This window comes from Cardiocondyla obscurior, linkage group LG01 (assembly GCF_019399895.1).
Source record: "Cardiocondyla obscurior isolate alpha-2009 linkage group LG01, Cobs3.1, whole genome shotgun sequence".
Taxonomy (NCBI): domain Eukaryota; kingdom Metazoa; phylum Arthropoda; class Insecta; order Hymenoptera; family Formicidae; genus Cardiocondyla; species Cardiocondyla obscurior.
In genome coordinates, this window is record NC_091864.1 from 8,920,865 (window position 1) to 8,942,111 (window position 21,247).

Sequence of the window (21,247 nt, forward strand, 5' to 3'; positions counted from 1 at the left end):
GAGGTCTTTGATTGTCAACAATCAACGATAATGTATCCTTCTTCCCTTCACCAATTATCAATCATTTTATCTTAGATAGTATTGTACTTGCGGTAACTTGAAACAATATTTTAAAGGAAACTTTTAATTTGAGATGCTCATTTTTAATTTCATTGATGAACAAAGTATAAAATTATTTTTTACAATTTTCGAAACCTGCTAATTAAATATTAAAACAGTGAGGCTTCGTGAAAGAATATTTATATCAGTCGGAATAATAATTAACGGAATACGTTTACGTTGCTTTCAACGTGCGAGTGGTTTAAAAATCTAGTTGGGAGCCAACGTGTGTTTTACGAAACTTCTTCTAAAGCAATTACGATCGCAGCGTATGAGACGATAAATTTTTGTCGGAACCGCGATATCTCATTTTTCGCGGTCGCGGCTCGTCGTAAAATCGCTCGCGCGTGCGAGTTCGGGAGATTAAAAAAAAAAATTAAAAAAAAGTTAAAAAAAAGAGGAACCGGAAACTCTGAGAAAGTCTCGGGCCATGCGTTGATGATGAAGCGCGGAAAACGGCTGCGGAAAAGCGCCGTACGATTTTCCTCTTCGTAACCTCTTCTCTCCCTTGCCCCGCTCTTCCTCCATCTCGTCCTCTTCCTGGTCGGGAAAGCGGCGGGGGGGAGAGGCGTGCGGAAAGTCGCCTTCATTAGTAAACTTTCGTTTAAAATTTCTGCCGTTCCGCGAGTAAAGGGTGGCGGAGGGGGAGAGGGACGGGGAAACGACGCCGAGTAAAAACAAACGCGCCCCTCCACCCAAACTCGATTTTAACTTTCGAGATATAATTAATTTTTCGAGACCGTGGCGCGGCCCCGCGCGTGTATCATCGTCGAGAAAAAGAGGATGCGGAACGAAAGGAGCGAACGAGTCGTAATTATCTCGAGACGGTTTTACCCAACGGACGAAATGAATAGTCCGCCGGGCTTTAGCGCTCTTTAACATCGTCGCTTTGTCGCTCGCCACCAATTTTATAATACCGAAAACTATGCGCGCAATATTTTGAATACTCTCTATTAATCCCGTTACAGTAATAAATTTAGTAATCCTGGAGGTCATTTAAATTGCTTGTAATTTATTTCGCAAATTCAACACAGAATGCACCAATTAAATTTTAAAGGCTGAAAAGATGTAATTACTGCAACAATAATTTAAGAGGAACCTGTCAAGTAGAATATCCACGTGTGCCGCTTCTTACAAAGTTTAAAATACTCGTGTGGATGCTTCGTAGGCGTATAGCACATCGTGGTAAAAAAAAAAAGCTTCCAAGTGGAATACAGAAGTGCATTAAAAAAAGAAAATTGATTAAATTAAATTAAAAAATCGCTTTGCGTGACGCGCCATGAATTTTGTAACTTCCGTCGCTTCGGTGGCCGTAGTACTCTCATTCTCGAAGCGACCAGGGTGTGCGCCATGAAATAAATAGTAACGGAATCCTGTGCGAACTCACCACAACTACCATCTCGCGCCATACGACGTGAGAACCCATAAACCAGGAATAACAAGCCGAGAGACGAGAAACCACCAGAGCTTCTCGCATATACACGTCGAAAAAGTGGCGGCACGGTCGAAGTGTTTGCATAACGTATACGGCGCAAAAATATTATCCGGAACGTAATACGAGAAAATTACTCCCCGCGCGTTCGAGCAAGAGGAGTGATGACGATTATTAAGTAGGAAAGATAAAAAAAAAAAATGAAGGAGGAAATGCGGAAAACTCCGCACCTTGCAGCGCGAAGACGAGACGTTTCTGCTAAATTGTATTTATCATTCTCAAATTATTCTCGTAATTATGCCTCTTAAAAGGTCCCCGTGTAAAGTTTGCCCAAATATTTGCGAGCGTAAATTTATTTACGAAGTAAAATGAGCCTGGATAATCGCGATGTTACGTGCTGCAATGAATAAAAGTGGATTCTGCAAAAGGATAAACGACGATCTGGAATAATATTAACGAGATTCGCTGAGAAGAATTCTATTTCCTGTGCGAGCTCTTGAAGAAGTATCTTGTTCGGTCGTGGGGAATATTCGGGCGATAATAATTTATCGGTATTTTTGCGTCCGCGAGAGACCGACCATTCTTACGGGGTGACATTCTCGCGCTTACGGTATTAAATCGAATTATTATCGGCGATCCTTGGGGTTAATTTGATAACCGTTCGTTCGGAGAAAGCGAAGAATGATCTTTCCGTCTCTTCTCCGCCGCCTCTTGTTTTCCCTTTCTCTCATCCCGCGGCTCGGCTCGCTCCATAGCCGGTTAGCAGCCATCGCGAAGTGCCCGCTGAATTATTCACAGGGATGAAATATTGTTAAAGTGAGGTTTATATGCAACTTTAATGCGAAAACGGTCGGCCAGAATGGAAAGGATATTCTTCGGATATCGCCTCATCGATTTCGCGGCTCGTTAAGCCTTGCCCGTCCCGAGTCTCAAGATGAGTTTTGCATTTTAATACAAACCTAAGAAACGTGCTACATTTCTAATTAACATGTCAGCTGTGGTAATCACACCATTATACCGTAAACGCGTGATTTGTTTTTTTTTTTAATAACGTTTTTTTGGAATTTCGATTCTTCAGTTCAACTGCGAGTTTTTTTTTTTTTTTTATTGAGTTGCAGAATAGTTCGCGAAGAACAAGCGCTTGATCGTAAGTGACCGATTATCGTGGCGTAAAAGATGCGATAGTATGGAATAAGAAACCGATAATCAGGTGGGGGAGGGTGGGAACATAGATGAAATGACGATGACGACAAAAACGGTAGCGCAGTGGACGGCAAGGCACAGGCGAGATCTCACATGAGCCGGAGGGGAAAGAGAGCCGAGGATGCACGCATAGCGAGGTTTCTGCGGGCCTCCGCATTAAAACGAGAGGCGAATTCGAGTCTGGCAAAGTTTTAAATGATTTTCGCCGAAGTTGCCTCGCGAGTTGGTTTATTAGGAAAAGTCAATTTGCCCAGAGAGCTGAGCGAACGAGCGAGATCGACGTGAAGCGAGAAAGGTAAAAGGAGGAGCGAGCGAAAGAGAGAGAAAGAGACAGAGAGAAAGAGAGAGAGAGAGAAAGGGAGATGAACGGTGCTCTAGCAATGAGGAAAAGGAAAAGAGAGGGAGAGGGAGAGAAAGAGACTCGTCTACTAGTGCAGGTTGGAAAAGTCCTACAAAATTACGACGTTGCATTTCTCCTTTCGCGTAACGCCCACGCCGGGGCGGGTACAGTGCTTGACGTCGACGGTGACCAGGGATGCTGCTTACCCTCGGAGAGACGTTCACGATCGTAGATGCGGTGAAATTTAAGGCACCTCGCGTTCCGCGGAACGCGAGGTGCAAAGTTCAACGAGGAATAAATTGCTAATTAAAACTGTAGTATTATAGTATAAGCTGGGTCTCTGTGCCCAGATAGATATATTTCATTCATATTTTTGACAGATATTTGAGTCTTACGGTAGAATGATAACGAAGTAACTTGATAATACGGAGCCGTTACGTATTAATCGAAGAAGGAAAAGCGAAGAAAAATCGGCCGGTCGCCGAAAGGTATATTTTCACAGAATAGAATAATTTTTCAGCAAATCGTATTTTTTTTTTTTTTTTATTAGTGTAAAAAATAATTCTTTTGCGGTATCTATTAGTTGTTTCTCAAGTAAAACATATTGCTGTTTCGTACCAATATGAACATAATTATGCGATTATTCCGTTCGCCGTGTACGTGTATCTGCGGATGCGGAATCTGTGCTCCGTACGTAAACAAGCACTCTGGAAAAACTCGTTGAAATCGCTTTTCCCTCTGGCATAAAACGCGGGTCTCTTACGTGAAACAAGAGCCGGGAAGTCAGAGTCAATTTGACCCCTGGGCTCCGCTGACCGTTCGCATCCCTGTGCAGTTAACGCGAACACGCCAGTAAAGGGTGACACGGATATACAAGCAAAAAGTGATATTTTGCCAAGCGGATACCGCTCTCTCGGGGAAGATAAACCGGACAAGTTTATAAGCGGGAACCGTGTTAATTAGATATGTTTGAAATATATTGTACGCAATTTGGAATATCGAGATCGTTTGATCGCCGAGTCTCAATTACCAACGAGAAAAGATCGATTCACGGAGTTGTTAGACGCAAGTTGAATCGATTGGCGGACTTTGAAGCTGTCCGCGTTCCTTGCGACGCGACGTAAATGAGGGAAAAGAAGGGTACGACGGATAACTGTCGAGGGTGGCAAGCTGAGAAGCACTTGTTCGCAGAAGCCAGGTTCGCGCGCGCGATGAGATAGAGAAGAAACCGAGAGACAGAGAGAAAGAAAGGAAGAGAGATGCGCGAGGAGAAAAAGAGGAAGTGAGAGATGAAGAAAGAGGGACGATGTGAGACCGGGAGAGAAAGGGTGGAAAAGAGACAGGGCGAGAAGGAGAGAGGTCCAGGAGCGGGTCCACCAGGCTTGCTTCTCCGAGAGGGTGGCTCCTCTGAATCAATAAGAACTGTTTCCCCCGCGGATACCCATCCCCGTCCACCTCACCCTCCCGCGTCCCTCGGCCCCTTTTCCCCGTCGCCCCGTTCGTCGCCTCGTTCGTAGCACCCCTACAGGCCGACCTACCACCTTCAGCGCTGCTCCTCAGTTTTCTCCCCTTTTTCCTTTTATTACCGCGAGGAGGAAGAGTGGGTGGGTCGACCCCGGAGGCGGGAGCGGCCATCTTTATTTCTCTCCTACCCTCTACCTCGACCTCCTCTTTCTCCTCCGGCTTCTCCTTTCGTCTCCTCCATCTACCGAGGTAGGTCCTACGACCTCCATCCGTCTTGCCTCGCCGAGCTCTCCCTTTCTCTCCCTCTGACTCTTTCTTGCCCGCTTCTCTCGCCCACTGACGTGCGAGCTCGACCTTTTGGAAACGAGAGCCGCTTCCAACGGTGTCTTTCCACCTCTTCTTATTCTTACCGCCCTCCCTGCCCTCCGCGCCGGTGGGTACCGTCTATCCGGCGCCCTTCTTCCGCTCTTGCGCGCCTCTGCCTCCTTTTCCTTAGAGATATTTCAGCAGTTTTCTATAGATCGCACTTACCGGAACGAGGTGACTGTCGTCGTAGAAACAATTTTGCCCCGAGATAATCGGCGGACGTTCACTCTCTTTCTCAAATCGTCATTTTTAGCACGCGTTATTCGATTATAAATTTTAAGAGACGAGCCATTCTTGAATAATCGCTACCTTTTATATAACGGGAATTGGTAAACGCAAAGAAGCTGAACTCGTCTATCATTATTAGCGGCCACTGAATGTAACGCCAGCACCGCGGTCAAAGAAAACCGCTATGCAGATTGAGAAAAGTAGAATTACAAAGGTGGTTATGCATCATCGTTACTGACATTTTAAAGAATTAAACATACTTCATGCATCTTCTCGTCATTTCCTGTTCAGGCACGCGATTCCAGCGTTAGCTCTGTCATGCCCTCTGACTAATTTATTAATCTATTTCGATTATGTCCAACGGTATAATTGCTTGTGTCAAAAGTTACTTATCGTTGTTAAATTCTCAGCTGTAAATAGGCGATAATTAACGTCGGAGTTGCGAAAGAGAAGGGCAAAGAAAAAAAAAAAAAAAAAAAAAAAAAAGTCATTTTCTCGACTGAAGTTTCGCGATTTTCTCTCCCTTATCCGACTACCAACAACTCACTATTAGTTCCCTCCGTAATCGCGAAATCCCGTCGAGGGCCAAGATCCCGAGAGATCATCCCGCGGCTCGTAATCGTCAGGACCTTCGGCGACGTACCACAGGTGTCCGGACGGTCAGAGCGGAAGCGCGAGTACGGTGGCGGTGGTAGTGGCGGTTACCAACGAAGGTGGTGGAATCGGTGGAAAGAGGGATCGAAAGAGAGAAGCAAGGGATGCGAGAGAGGACGAAGGACCGTAGAGTGTTGGAGACAGTTGCCGCGGTGTTGCCGGATCAATTTCGGTGGACCGCAGACACAAACTGTTTCAGTGGACTCAATCGAGCGGTTCTATCGTTTGCCCGTTCCTTCTCTTCGTCTTCTCTCGCGTCTTCCTCGCACCTGTCGCAGCATCCGCGGTGTCTCCCTTGCGCGCGAAGATCAATTCTCCACCGCCGCCGCCGCCGACGCCGCCGCCGCTGCTGCGTTCGTCTTGCCGTCTCTTCTCTCACGTCTCTCCTCTTTTCGCTTTGTTCTGACCGCAACATTATCTCCCGCCGCGTGTCGCTCCATATCCACAAACAGTTTTGTAATTTATCCATGTTCTATTGTTATTAAAAGCTTTTATAGTATTTCTGGAGATTTGCGAGATCTCCTCTGCGGTTTGTAAATTGCAATTCTCATTTCCCTCTAGCGCTAATGTCTAATGCAATCCTGTTTTAAACCGACATAATCTCTGTAACTTTTCTTTGAAAATCCATCATATTTTGCTCTCGATGTTGTATGTTTTGTTATATCTTTTGCTTCAGGAGAAAATCTGGAAGGCAACTGAGACCAAGTGAATGCTGGATAATCAACTTATTTCAAGAACAAACAGAGTGCTTTGCCACGACGCATATAGGGGTGTTTTGGACCACCGAGGGGCAGTGCGGATGTGACGGTACGTGGTAGCACACGCACGCGCGCGTCTTTAATTAAGCGGTATTCGCCTTCTAATTTACAAGCCCTGACTTTTTCCCGCGATAGATTTCACCTTGCTCGTAGCCATTAAGATTTTCATCTTGAGCCTGACAGCCATCCCGCTATGCCGTCGTAAATATTGATTTCGCAATTAGCCAGAAAATTATTCCGCCTCTGTAACGCGTATCGTTGGCGTCCAAAAATATAAAATTTATAAATAAAATTAAATAAATCTATAAATAAAATAAAATGTCCAGGTTAATATTGAATTTTATGAAATGTCGTAAATTTAGCGATGGATTTATACATATCATTTATTACCTTCTACCTTCCGGACGGCTTTTCAAAACTGCCTGCAAAAGCGATGGCGAGGAGGCGAAGTCAATCAATCGGATCGATTTAATATGCGTCCAACTGCCGTCGAGTGGAAGATGACGACAATAATTGGATTATCGGTGCCATCTTAAATCGCGGGCGTCGAGGGTTGATTCGATGTTCGAAGGGTTGATTTTGTGCGTAAGGAGTGAGGCAAGAGCAAGGGTGATTAGCGACGCGAGGGAGAGAGTAAGAAAGCGATAACGCGAAGGAGAGGATGTAGAAGGTTGTATTACGAGAAGAAAAACGGGAGCGTGCATCTGCATGCGTTTTCAGACTCAATTAAATTCAATAAAATTTATTCAAAATTCGAAATTCAGAATGATAGATGAATGGATAAAATAAAGTAACTGGCGGATTGCGCGAAGGGTTAAGAGGAAGGGAAGTGGAGGAGAGTCGCGAGTTCGACCAAGAAGGTAGAGGGTGGCCGAAAGGTGAAGGGGGTTACCTCCTCTAGGTTTGCTCGCCCGCGAAGGGGCGGTTGAACGTAATTAAAGAAGGAGGCGGAACACCGTCTTGCAACCCCCCTCGTTCCTCTGCCGGTGCACTTATTCCAGATACGGAAAATATAGGGTGGGCGAGTTTCATGGCGATGTAAGCGGGAGTTGTACCTACGAAAGCGGGATAACGGAGGCTGCGGGAGGACGAGCGAGCTGAAGGCTGAGGCGGGCGGGGCAGCGAAAGACTTCGTTGTTTCCAGAACATTTTACTCCGTTTCCTCCGGCTGGCGCCTGCTGTCGGCCTCTCAAAGGACGAATTCGAGTTCGCCGTCTTCCTCCTCGCTCTCTATCCCGTTGTCCTCCGGTCCCTCGTCCTCCCCCCTTCTCCCACATCCCTTTCTCGCTCTCCGTACCTTTCTCTCAAAGCACTCAGTAATTCCCAGCAGCTCTCCTTCTAGAATCTTACTCTTGAAAATTTTCCTCTCGTAAAGATTTTCATAAGTTTCCCTGCTCGTGCGCCGTAACCTTCGGCGAAGGGTCAGAGAATAATAATGAAGGAACAGGTTATTAAAATTATTTTATAATTTTTATCTATTTACCTCGGAATATTGATGTCTTTAAATATGAATAAATTGCCAGCAGAAATTTATTACGATACTTTCCTAGAAGCTGAATTTTCGGTGTTCTTTCTATAATGCGTATAAATACAGAGTGGTTGATAACGATAGCTACGCTACGTGCACGTGCACCGGGGACGTTTTCTCGTTTAAAAATTCAGCGGTATGCATATATCATCTAATTTACATTAACATTGTCAATTCTCTCTTTTTCCTGCTCGAGTCGGCAAGCCCGTCTTTAACTTTTAATTACGTCCGCCGTACGGCAGGGTGGCGCGTAGATGCGATTTTAATTAGAAAACTTCATGTATATTAAATTAAAAACATCTTACATTTTAACGAGGCTATCTGGGCATGGGGACTTGCGAGTATTCCGCAATCTGCTAGCAGATTTTAACCTCGCGCGATGCAGTTGGAACGGTCACCGGTGTTCATTAGAGTATACCGAAATGGAACGACCTTCACCGGCTTAGCGCTTACGCTTTGAGTTACGGTCGCGTTACCCAATGATCAACAGATCAGACAAGTCGCGTCCGGCGGAATATCAGGACTATTCGCGATTTATTCTTGCATTAATTCCCATCTCTTCGGCGACAACGCTGGTGCGGCTCGTGCGCACGATACTCTGTGCACACATACGCGCGCGCTATCATTATGTGAAGAAAGTTCGCCCGGTCCGCGAAGAACAAAAGCGTCGGCAGGGGCCGTCCAATTAGCACGTAGCACTGCCTTACCGTCCTCCATCGTCGAACGGCTCTAAGACGTCTTTTCTCTGGCCGAGGATCGATAGATGTGTGCGTGAGCGTGTCTGTCTGTGTACATATCTTTCTGTACGGGTCTCTCGGTGTGTGTGCATAAGCGAAGAACGGCGAAGGGTAGTAAGAGGGTGGCAGCGCGGGGGCGCCGAGAAAGAGAGGATGCGAGCCCGAGGGGTGTCGGCGCGAGAGAAGAAGAACGAGGCGAGATAGAGGCAGCAAGCGCGCGGTCCGCCCCTCGGGGGTTGATATTTAAATCTCCCCTTTTCTAATTTCTCCCCTCTCGGCCCGCGCGGCCCCCTCAGCCCGCCTCTGGTACTCCGTTCCGCTTGCCCACCCTCTACCATCCAGCCACCCCCGAACGTCCCCTGCCCGCGTGCCCCCCTTCGTCTCTGCACCCGCCACCCACTCTCCATTTCCAAGCGGCTCCGCCAGCGCCGGCCGCCATCATGAAAATATTAAGAACTCGGGAAAATGGCCGTCCCCACCCGCGAGCTAAGGAAAAGCTGGGATCTCTCTCGCACCCCTCTCGTGTTACCGTTCCATTCTCTTTCTCTTTTCCTTCGTTCCTCTGTCTTTCTCTCTTTCTTACTCAACCCTTTCTCTCCCGCTCTCTTCTCTCGACACGAGCGTGCACGCGCGTCTACGGACACGTACTACATGGACGCCGACGTCGGTGGCGAGGAGGGAAGGTTGATACCGGTACCAAGGGGTAGTAGGAGTACACCGCACCTTCGCGAAAGGGGTTGCAGCCAGCCAGACTTTCCGGGCAGAAACTCGTTTTCTCACCGGCAACTTCGTTCGCCTTCGTCTCGCCTCCCCCTTTCGACCCCTCTTACCTCAGCAACGGCAGCTTCTTCGTCGGCGGCTCGCCTGTCGTTAGAGTTCTTCGAGTTGAGTCACTGCACGCACGGACAATCTTGTCGGTCGTTCTTGCACCGTCGATCGATAAAAATTGCCCCGAGTCTCGGCGAGGCATGTCGAAGATAACTTTACACAGATGCGGCTGATATTAAATTAATTATTTCTCTCGTTGGTGGTCCCGCATTAACTATCATTTTGCGAAGATAAGAAATTTATTTTACTAATATAACTAACAATAGAATCTAAGAAAACGATTGTAAGAAATTAAGGACGTACCAAATTACTGTTAAATCATTTAGACCAACGAAAACTAAGTATCCCGAGTGAATGTCGTTAATAAGAAATCCGGTCTCTCGAGAACGCTCGGAATAAAAGATGCCCACGAGTATCTGGTGAACGTTATTTTTATTTTATGTTTCGTTGGCTATTTGAATTGCAAAGAGGTGGGTGCAAAGGCGCGAGAAAAGTGACCATCGTCCCAAGAAAAAAGAAGAAAAAAAAAAAAATGTAATGTTGCTCGCTCTTCGTGGGTTCCACGTGCGAGAGGAAACGCACCCGGCTCAGATGAATGGAGTATGAGTTTGTCCCACATTCGGGCTCTCTACACACTCTCTTCCGGCACACGCAAGTATGTGTGCGTGAATGCGTTTACGTGAGTCGTACTATGCGTACGTGGCGTGCGTTTGCTCGTCTACGGATTACCTCAAGCGTCGCGGCGCAACGTGAAAGCACACGTGGATCCCGCCGTTTATACGTACGCGCCGCATCCGAATCGAGATTAATTACGGTAATCGAATTATAACTATCGGCAGGCGGCCGCGGTTTCGAGCCACGAAAAACAACAGCCGCGTTCGCGGCCGCGAAAAACCACCTTTTCCAACGTGGCAGTTAATTATTTTTAAATCGCTTTAACGTGAGCGCGTAATGAGAGAGGATTGATTTGCACACCGCGTCGGTGTAAATGCGCGTAATTAGTTTTTACTCACCGCGCGCGGCCGCGGTGATTTACTTGTCGCTCGATAGCGCTCATTAAAAACGTATACCCTCGTTCTCCATTCATCACTTTTGTCCGCTCGCGGGAGCGGCCCTTTGCGATATTATTTGCCTACGTCGCGCCGCGCAAATTTTTGCTAGACCGTCTCTTACGGCAGTTAGAATCAATTAATATGCAAGCAACATAGAATTACTATTTGATTCAATTTAATTAACTCGATATAGAAATTGAGATTAATTTAATATTTGTTTCAATAAATATGCATCAGTGACGTCGATGCAGAAATGTAATTTCCATTATGATAAACGCAGGTAATACAGTGCGTTCCCCTATTTACATTTATATAGAACTCGTAGAAAGTACCTGGCGCGAAATATCCCCGGTATATCGACGTGGCAAAATTTGCGTTACTGACGACGCCCTGTTGCGAACGGTAATCACGCGTACAATGTCGCCGCGGTTAACCCTTTTCGCGTAACGACGCGATTCTCGGCGCAAAGGGGACGAAAGGGAAGAGATCGCGCCGTCGTGGGATTATCTACCGGGAGGAATCTGAGAAAGAAATAAGTTTGTTATATTTTCGTAAGTATGCAATCTCTTAGAAACCCGCAGTCGATCCCTTTCAGCCGGCGTCGCTGCGTAACGTCCTAGGTAATACGTCTTCGTCAACGGGCGCCATCTTGGCCACCAAAGAGGGTGAGGTGGGTCACGGGGGTGCGGCGGGGTGGTTGGGAGCGATTAAGAAAATGAAGATAGATACTATAGGATAAAGGAGCCTGGAGGAAGGCACCCGTGACGACGGCGACGAACAGGAAAGACGCGGGGAATTGAGCGGGGTGCGGAGGGGTTGGATGGCTGGCTGACTGGCTGGCTGGCTGGGCGATCAGCAAGAAATAGCTTAGAAGAGGGCTTGATCGCGCGGAAGATTTCCGACACGTCGGTTTAATCATGCGGCATCATTCCAGAGCGCACTGCGATCAATTCCGTCCCTTCTTCGGCCGAATTTACCCCGGCGTTGGCGCGCCACCGAAGATTTAGGGCTACTTCGACGCGTCATTCACGGGCGAAACGGTTGATCGCTTCCGAACCGTGTGTTTTAGGGCGCGATGTTACCCCGCGTATTCAAACTTGTAAGAAAGATCGAAATCTCGAGATGACCGAAACGAGTGGACGAAAACTTATTATTTTAATGTATTCGAGCGTTGCATTATAATTGATAATTTTTTTATTATTATAATGTGTATGAAAAAACATATATAATGGTATTTAATTTACATGTTATTAATAATATTAATGTCTATTAATAATTATTTCTTATTTAGACTACGATCCAATCAGCGGAGTCAAAAATATCGGTGGTCGATGTACAAATTGATACAACTAAGTGCGAATTAATGGCGTAATTACGAATCAGGAATGCGCGGGTCGATCGGCACGGCGAGCGACGTGTAAGTTAATCGTATTGTCGTTCCCCCGGTCGCCGTAACGCTTGCAACAAATTATCCTGAAGAACGCTCCCGAGATAAGTTTCTGAAACGGCGGCGAGCTTTCGTGGATGAGCGCCTCGTCCTCGCGGAAGGAGTCGGGAGGTTCGAGTTGCGGGGAAATATGGTTGGCTTGCCATTCATCTTTTTATGGGGCACTTAAGTGGGGTAGCCATGGCAACGCCCGTAGTATCAAGAGCAATCGTAAAATTAAGTAATGAGAAGATAAGAAAATATCATCTTGCCCGGGCTTCGCGCAACCCACTCGCCGCGCAGCCCGCCTTTACGCCGTCCGCTCTCTTTCTCTCCTCCCGCCCACCCCTTTCGCGCCAGCTCTCTTTCCACCCTCTTTGCCTTCTCGTTCTACCGCTTCCACGACAACGGTTGGAACAACCGTGGGTGCCTTCGGGCGGTTACCGGCGGTTACCGGAGATGGTACCGCTGGTAGCCCGGTAAAGTGACTCGAGGTTTCGAAGGGGCGCGATAGGGGGTGGGAAGGGGGCAAAAATGGGCAAAGTTTCGTCCGACCCATCCTGGCCCGGGCGACGGAGTCGCGCACGAGAATTTTCAGATAAACGAGGGCATTCTATTCGAAATTATGCTGCGACATCAACGAAGAAGTCGGTGCCGCCCCTTATATTCCTCGGCAAGCCGGCTCCTCCACTTTCCCGTGAGGTACTTATCATTTTTCATAAAGCCGTTAGGCAATGCACGTGCTGCGTTACAGCGGCTTTTAGACCCGCCGTGAGTTACGCGGTCGCCTCTCAATAATGCGGCAAGGCGATCAAGATACCTTTGCGATAAATATCATGTAAAAGTATATAATGTATTTGATGAAATAAAAATGCGATATTTAAAAATTAAAAAACGCTCGGCGTTTTTCGTTATTGCGCAATTTGCGAACACCGACGCGTGAAAATAACTGAATTTATATTCCTTTTCATGTATGTTAAATCAAGATTATTGTTGTGAAACCGAATTTGTTATTCAATTAGTTAATATAATTGAAAATTGAACAGCCGTACAAGAGACACCACGCGGAATTGCCCTTTCTACGCTCAGTCACATAAAATATTGTACAATTCGTCGATTACAAAAAGAAAATTGCACTATTTTTCCGGCACTCAGCCAGCTTTGATATTTTCAAAATGCTGATCCCTGTGAATAAATCGCGGATAGCGAACGGGTCGCTTGCATTATCGCCATTAACGTTCGACATTAATGTTTTTGTCGGCGGTTTGTGGTCGGGTAGTAAACAAGTGATACACCCTCTTAACCCATCCTCGTGCTCGCGTAGACGGGGTTGCATGCGGCTCGCCCACCTCCGCTCGTATCCGCTCCCTCCCCCCGGTTTCCCTTCGGCCACCCTTCGGTTGAGTACCCCGTATTCGCGCCCCCGCGTCATCCGCTCTCCTCTCGCTACCTCTCTCGCTCTCTCGGCGGCCACCCCCTTCTCTCTCCCCTTCGCACGCGTGCACGATCTCTTTCTCCGTCCGCGCTACCTCATGAAATGCGACTGTACACGTTACACCGCCTCGTGGCGCCGGCCCGCGTCCCTGTACCCTTGTAACGTAATCGTTTCCACTCCAAAAAGAGGCAAAGAGAGAAGCCAGGTAAAGACACGCGTATACTAACATGCACGTACGCTAATAGCCTCTTCAAAAATGTCATCCCCGCCCGGGCGCTACTTCGCCCGGATCGTCTGACACTGACGGTGCGAGCCACATACCAGAATGAATTTTATCCGGCTCTTTTGAGGACGCATTCAAGAGGGCAAGCGGAATTCTGGGCGGAATAATCGTAGCGGGCCATCAATAATACACAAGTCCTCATTGCGATCGAATTAAATAATCATTAAATCAAAGACGACAGATATTTACCAATTAAACTTCAGAGCAACGAATGATTTTATTCGTTGTTTATTTTTAATGCTGATTTTTCTCATATTTCAGTGCGACAAATACGTAACGCGAGATTTAATGAAGGGAGTGTATAATATAAAATATTATAACAAACTGCGGATGCTCGCGAAATTTCTTGACTTCCCGACGTTCGAGATGCATTGTGCTGCAAGGAGATTAGGCGCGCGAAGGTTCGAAGGTTGAAAATCTGAGCACGAAATCCAATAATATGACGGGATGGGAAATTGCCGGGCAGGACGCAGTTTCTCGAAAAGTTTTATGGGCCGAATTTTGAAAGTTCTCGAGGATGGCGGCGCATCACGGGGCCCGGGGGCGTCGGAGCAGGTTGGCAGAAGGCCGGGGGTTGGTCTCGCGGAGTTTAAGAGGGTAGTTCGCGTGGCCGTAAATTTTCTCCCGCAGGATGGTTCCGGTTAGAGAGCGGGCGGAGGGACTTTCGCTGGAAGGGCCGCGGGCAAACGCTCGCTTGCGCCACACACATATCTTACCACCATCTTCTATCAATAATTCCTCGCGAAACTTACCGCGAACTCGCTAGCGCCGCGATAATGCAGCTCGCGCCATCGAAAAATCGCGTCGAAGATAAGTTCGCGATTCGCCGCCGGTTACCGTTGTCGACTTCGTTCCTGCGAAGTAAAAAAGCAAACGACGAGTATCGATTATCGTGGCTACGTGAATTATTTGCAACTATTGTCGTTCACGTTTAGTAGAATTCTGTGAGAGCGTCGATACGGCTTAATCGAAATCCCGCGACTTCGAACGAAGAATTAGTTCATGTGAAAAGGGACGCGGGGTTAATTTGCACGATCGGGCTGCAAATCACCATCCGTATTTACTACCTCGTGCGGACGTCGTACGTCGGACATGGCTGGAGCCACAAAGTCGGTCGTCTCCTGCAACCCCTTTCTGGACGGTGGCAAAACACACAACCACCCTCGCGCTTTTCCCCTCCCTCCACCTTTCTCTATTCTCTTCGTGCATGTACTTACATACATCGCCGAGGACACTCGTCCCGTTGCACCCATCCCCCGTCCGCCCCCGTTTCTGTACCTTCCTTTGCGAGGCAGCCACGACGGCGGACGTAATATGCAGATTCGTGAAATAAATGCTCGAAAGTTTCACTATAACTCTACGCGCAAAATCTCCAGCTCGTCCTGCGACTCCCCACCCTCCAACTGCCACCCTCCCTCGCTCTTTCCTTACCGTCCCTTGTAACCACTTCAGTCTCGCTCGCCTCCCACGAAAAGCGGAGCCCCGTTCCCCTTCTTGCTGTCCTTTCAGGACCATCCAGGAGCATCCGCATTATTTAGTACTTCCGCATAGTCCGTGGAAAATGGCTGAGAAAGTTGCCGGAAAAACCATGCGCCACATCTCAACCGTACCAAGATGGCTTTTGCATCCTCGTGGAAACCCACCTACTTTTTAGTCGTTAATTGCTTTTGCTGCCCGTTGACTCGAAGAATTATGCCCCAATCGCAGCATAAACTGATAAACTTCATTCCAGATTTGAATAAATGTATTAACCGAATGGTTGCTATCCTTTGGGTTTTTTTTTTAATTAATTTTTTGAAAACGAATAATAGAAACAGCAAAAAAAAAAAAAGCACGAAAAGTTAATTAAAACTGCATTCGAGATTTTGATATTGGCAAACTTATTCAGTAATCTGTGTTAATGAAATGCGGAACTGGCGTTAAACATTTTGATTCGTCATGACGTATACGTGATATTCAAGTGACCACAATTGAGAGTCCATTGCCTTACTCAGCAGGGGTTTCAGCTTTCAGACTCGAGCTTTCACGCGGCTTGGGTAAACCGCAACGTGTCGGACGGGGCAAACTTGGCCCATTTTTTCGGCATTCACCCATTCTCGTAAATCAGGGCGGAAAAAAAATCACTGGATTGACTCACTCGACGCTCCCCCGTTCTCTCTCTTTCTCCCTCTCGTTTTCTCGTTTTTCGCCACCGTTTGTTTCGCGACCCTCGCTTTTTTTCCCTTATTTTTTTTCGTGCCGAGAGCCCTCCGATAAACGTGGCCAATAAAAATAACGAGCGGCCACCCGCACGTACCTTCCCTACCCGTCATTTTCTCTCTCGTCCTCTCTCCCTTATTCTGCATTTCTCTCGCGCACTCTTTTGCGTAGTGGGAGTTGCGGTGGGTAGGGGATGTTGCTTTAAACCGCAAGCCGCCAACGAGAGGATACAGAACTCCACCGCCGTGTATCCTTTCGCAACTTACCCGGCCTCCCCACCCTCTCTCGCTATTCGGTGTGTCCCTCAATCCCCGCGCGAGATCGTTTCTGCCGTTGGGTGGAAAAAAAAATTGTCATTCGATTTTATTTCCTCCCTCGCTAAATCTGAAACGCTCGAACGCTCGACGTGCCGATGGCATGCATAACAGGATTTTACGGAACAGATTTTTTTTTTTTTTTTTATCCATTATCCGCTTCTGATTGGATTGTCTGCGGTGCCTTGATGAATGCACGCTTTTTTTCGGACACGCTGCCGGGCGCGTAAATAAAAAAAAAATAAAAAAAAATAGAGCATTTGTTTCGATTAAAAACGAGATAAAAGTTTCCACTTTTAGTACCGCGTTTTTCAATGAATAATGACGAGATTTATTTTAAATAAAACACGATCGCTCGCGCGCGCGGTGCAGCCGAAACGAAAACAATTCTTCATTTCGGGCAAGCGCGGAAATTGACATTTGATTTGATAATCCTTCGATTTCCCGGCAAAGAAACAATCGAACATTAATTAACGTCGCCGACGATGGAAAGTGTCGTTGAACTTGCTGACGAAAGATACCCGCTTCGTTCCCGCTTTCGTAGCGCGCCGACTACACCGCCGCAACAAGTCCCTTGGGTGTGCGCGCGAACTTTTATCTCGCATTCGGCTCCGACTTCCGCGAAGTTTCCGGAGCGGATTTCGAAAAGGCTACTATGCAAAGTCCGCAATACCCACGGAGGCGAACTTTTCGGCCGGGGCTGTGCACACAGGGCCACGTTAAACGCGCACACAGGAGACACATGTGGAGAACGGCGAACAAGGGTGGCAAGGGGGTTAGAAACGCACGTACAGCCGCACACGAGTAGGCGAGGAGGTGTTCACGTACGCGTGCACACGTGCGCCGGATGCAGCGGCGCCGTCTTTATAGCTCCGGAAGGCTGCTGCGCCGAAATTACGTGTGAAACTCTAGTATGTTAATTAATCCGAAAAAGTGCGGCCGTGCCGAAAGAAATAAAATTAATTGTTTACTTTTATGCCAATTAAAAATGCCCCCACGTGTTAATTAAGATAATTAACGATCGATTTTTTTAAATTACCGATAGCGCTTGACTAAGAAAAAGAAAAAAAATATAAATGAAGCGGCATCTAACAATTCGGAGTTATATACAATTGGTACAAATAGACGTTTCGGAACAGATTAAAAGCCAGTCATGTCCCGAAAATACTCTACGCTCCCGCATTTATTTTGCCGTCGCAATTACCTTGATTAGAGACTCTTGTGTCGTTTACGATGAATCGCTGAGAGTCTCGTAGCTCAGAGGAATTAATCCACGTTTGCCCATGCTGGAAGACGCCACTGGCGATGCGCGATACTGTGCGGGGAAGCGCTCACGTTTGTTTCTAGCCCCGTTCCATCTTCCCCCGGTCTCTTCTCGAGCGCGGCTACGGCAGCCGGCTAATCCTCACCTAGATTAAGATAACCCCGAAAAATGTTCAGCTAAGTCGCCAACTTCGCCCGCGAGGCGCGCTTAAAACGTGAGAATCTCAGTCCCGGGCCGGAATGCCGGTGTCTTCGTCGTCCTCTTGGTGAACCATTTGCTCTCCCCGGCAGTATCCCATCTTAGCCGGCCCGTATACGCGCCCGTAGATTAGCCTCTTTTCATCGCGCCGAGCGGATTTACATCGCCCAGCATCCGTCCGGCACCCCGACGCGTGTTTACGCTGAGCGACGCCGGCGTGATCGATATTCCCCGGTTTTGCGACGTCGTTACTTCTTTAGGATACGTGCGCAACAGCTCGTGAAACGGCGTCGCGCTTCCGCGACATTGCGCGGAAGATATTTGGCTGTCTTGTTAATTATAGCACGAGACGACACGCGGCCGATCGAAGCTTCGCGACACGTGGCACGTCGTCGCTCACAAAGACACCCACGGGATCCCGCCCGCGGTAATAAAATTACCGTTTACTGCCGTTTCTTTATTTCTACGTTTATTCAATTAAATATAAATGTACATTTTTTAACGCGGTAAATCGCTTCCTAAATTAATTAATTTGAGATGATTGTTGCGCGGTGAATTTAATCAATTTCGCGAACCACTCTATCCCGACTGTAGCTGCACAATTCCTCCTACGTTGTAATTAATCGAGGTACACGGATGTCTAGTTTGTTCGAGCAAACACTCGGACTGCAATTGGCAGAAAAAAAAAAAATTCCCCGGGGCGTCATTAATCTCGTTAGTCGAACTGCGATATTTAGTGCCGATAAAAAACAAAAAAAAAACGCGCGGAGTGATAGTACGAGAGGAACGAAGTTTATATAATGTTGGTATAAACTGTCTGTCGCCACGTGCAGCGCCGGTGCCGTCACGGTGGCATATCATTGGGCTGGATGCAATGAAATTACTCGTCGTATCTCCGCAACGCGCGTCTTGGCAGCGCTCGGCTAGATTGGCACATCGCAGGAGGATGCTGGGTGGGTTTGGTGTAGTTTACCGCGGACAAGTTGATTTCGAATGCGTATTATTAAGCTTCCACATGTGTCACGTATTGTATCCATGAACCTGAATTTTTTCTTCCTTTTTTATTTTTTTTTTTTTCTTTTATTAACAACACGGTGCTCGCACCGAGATCTACCTGCCCTTGCGTTTTTTGTACAATAAAGAAATGCCAACGATGCACGCGATGATTAATTGAAACTTGTTCGCCCGAAGATAAAAAGATATCCGATTTGTTTTGAATAATATCGGGCTTTCGCAGTGGGTAGAATTGCAATTTGGTATTAGTATTAATAATATTTACCTCAATTAACCAATTATATCGTAAGTAAAATTATACCATTGTTTCGGAAATATTCCATCGTAAGTATTAATGATGTTTAGCGTAATTAACCCACTACACTGGGTGGTAAATTATGGTATGTTAATTACTGCAAACGTCATTAATGTTTGAAATAATATACAATTTGTGACGGACTTTTTTTTGTGCTGTTTGTTTTAGTTAGAAATACCGTTTCTTGCGTTTTTTCTTGTCATTTACGAGATTGTTACAATCTGGATGGTTCTGCAATCGCAAAGTTGCGTATCGATATTTTAAGAGACGGTGGACTATCGCCGGCTGTCAAGTAGCCCGTGACGCTGCATTTAGTTGATAAATTCATCGACAATGGCACCGTTCATCTATTGGGGTGCGTTGCCATCGATCGAGCCACCGTGCTTGACAACCATAATGCTTTCGCTCTCGTAAGTTTAATTATATCCGTCGTTTGGACAACATTGCCTCGCTCGATTAAGCGTGTCGTAAGAATCGTAAACGCAAATGCGTCGCTATCGCAAGCCTTCACTAAACCCGGCGATAAAAAAAAAATAATAAAAAAGAAAAACGAAACAAAACAAAAGCAGGTTATTTAAAATCGACGTGAACAAATATCCTTTTAATGTTTAAACAATTCGGTATTACAGAGCGCCTGGCATTAATCATTTTTACGCGGAGAGTATTTATGAAGCATTTTGGGGAAAAATATATTACACGTGAAACAATAGCAATTAAAATTTACAAATTAATATACATAATAATAAAGGAAAATGTTTTTCTATTGAATTTTTAAAGCAGTGACTCACCGACTCAATTAAAACGGTAGTGAGATTTAAGGTGGATACTGCGCGAATAAGGGTTGACGGTGGCAAAAAGAAGGTCCGAAGGCACCGTCGACGGGCCGGCCGTTTCTCGAGGAGGGCCAAGCTTTCCTGGACATATGTCGCGGTAAAAAATGGCTCCCGGAAAAGGGACACCCGGGACTACCGCAAGGGCCGGACGAGTAATAAAGTAATTTTATGAAGTGGTCGCCGACGTCCGTTCCCGTCGTGGGGGTTGAAACGAGTGAAAAATTGCCCGGCACTCCGTCCCGGAGCTGGTACACGGGAGTATCGTAACTAAATCGCCCTTTAAGTGAAAGCATACTGTCTTCGTCGCGATCCCGGCCCTAAAAAATGGGGAGAAAAAAGAGAAGAAAACTAGAACCGGAAAGGGCAGCTCGCCCGGCCTCATCGCGCGCAGCCGTTCGCGCAAAAAGAGCAGCGCGATTCCCTTCTTTATGTGAATTCCTGCCCGACGGCGGAGGGGACGAGTGCTATGAATTTTTAATTAATCTCCGGAGATGAATGGCACGGCGAAGTTACGGGCGGCGAGACACCGTACGCCTCCATCGTGACACTCGTTTGTCTCGATGATTGTCGATGTTTATTGCGCCATTAACGTCGGATGCGTGCGGCGCGTAAAAAAGCGATTGAAGGGATTGCAATGAATGAAAGGTCAGTTCACAAAGGGACGAGCCTTTTTTTCCTTCCGCATATCTACCAGTCGCGTTGTCCGTTTTTTTTTTTTCCAGTTTTCAATACTAGTATTCACGACGCGTTCAACAATATTTCGCGTACAGAGATCGTTGATCCCCTTGTTTTTCTTGAATTTTGTTCCGCATCTTTCTCGATTTAGCCGCAATCTGTCACAATTTAAACGTGATTTATTCTTATCGTTTCTAATATTAGACCGCGGCGACGCGGCTTCGTTAAGGAATCTTGCTCGTGATGCGCGATGTGAATAAACTCGTGGAAAATATTCGGCTTCCGCGCGCATTTGTGTACGTACAATTTGCAAATGCGGATTAATAATACATAAATAACTTTCTGCCGCGCGTAAAATATCCGCCGCCCGTCGCGATGGTGTCGACTAATATTAATTATGTAAAATTAAATAAATTTTTTACTCCAGTGATTTAATGCAGATGTAATCTAAAATAATGACACGCTTAATCCGAGTAGGGCTGGCAAAATAACGAAGACTCTCGTTTGTCAATTTCCACGGGGCTTCTCCGCAATACCGTCGAAATAGAACGACGAGGTAACGATCGGAAGGGCATGGCCGGGAAGCGACGTCGGGTCGGCCCGCGAGCGGCAAAATAATAAA

At 46.8% G+C, this 21,247-nt stretch overlaps 1 long non-coding RNA gene across 3 annotated transcripts in view; it reads left to right on the forward strand.

Annotated features, from left to right (window-relative positions):
* LOC139105006 (uncharacterized) overlaps positions 1-21,247 on the forward strand; it is a 96,014-nt gene that overhangs the window by 73,209 nt on the left and 1,558 nt on the right. Inside the window, exons 3-4 of one of the 3 annotated variants that reach the window (XR_011546116.1) lie at positions 6,463-6,593; positions 6,680-6,875. This is a non-coding gene — a long non-coding RNA (uncharacterized lncRNA). Of the gene's footprint in view, positions 1-6,462; positions 6,876-21,247 lie in introns of those variants that run through there. The other 2 variants (XR_011546115.1, XR_011546114.1) reach the window with 2 other exon arrangements.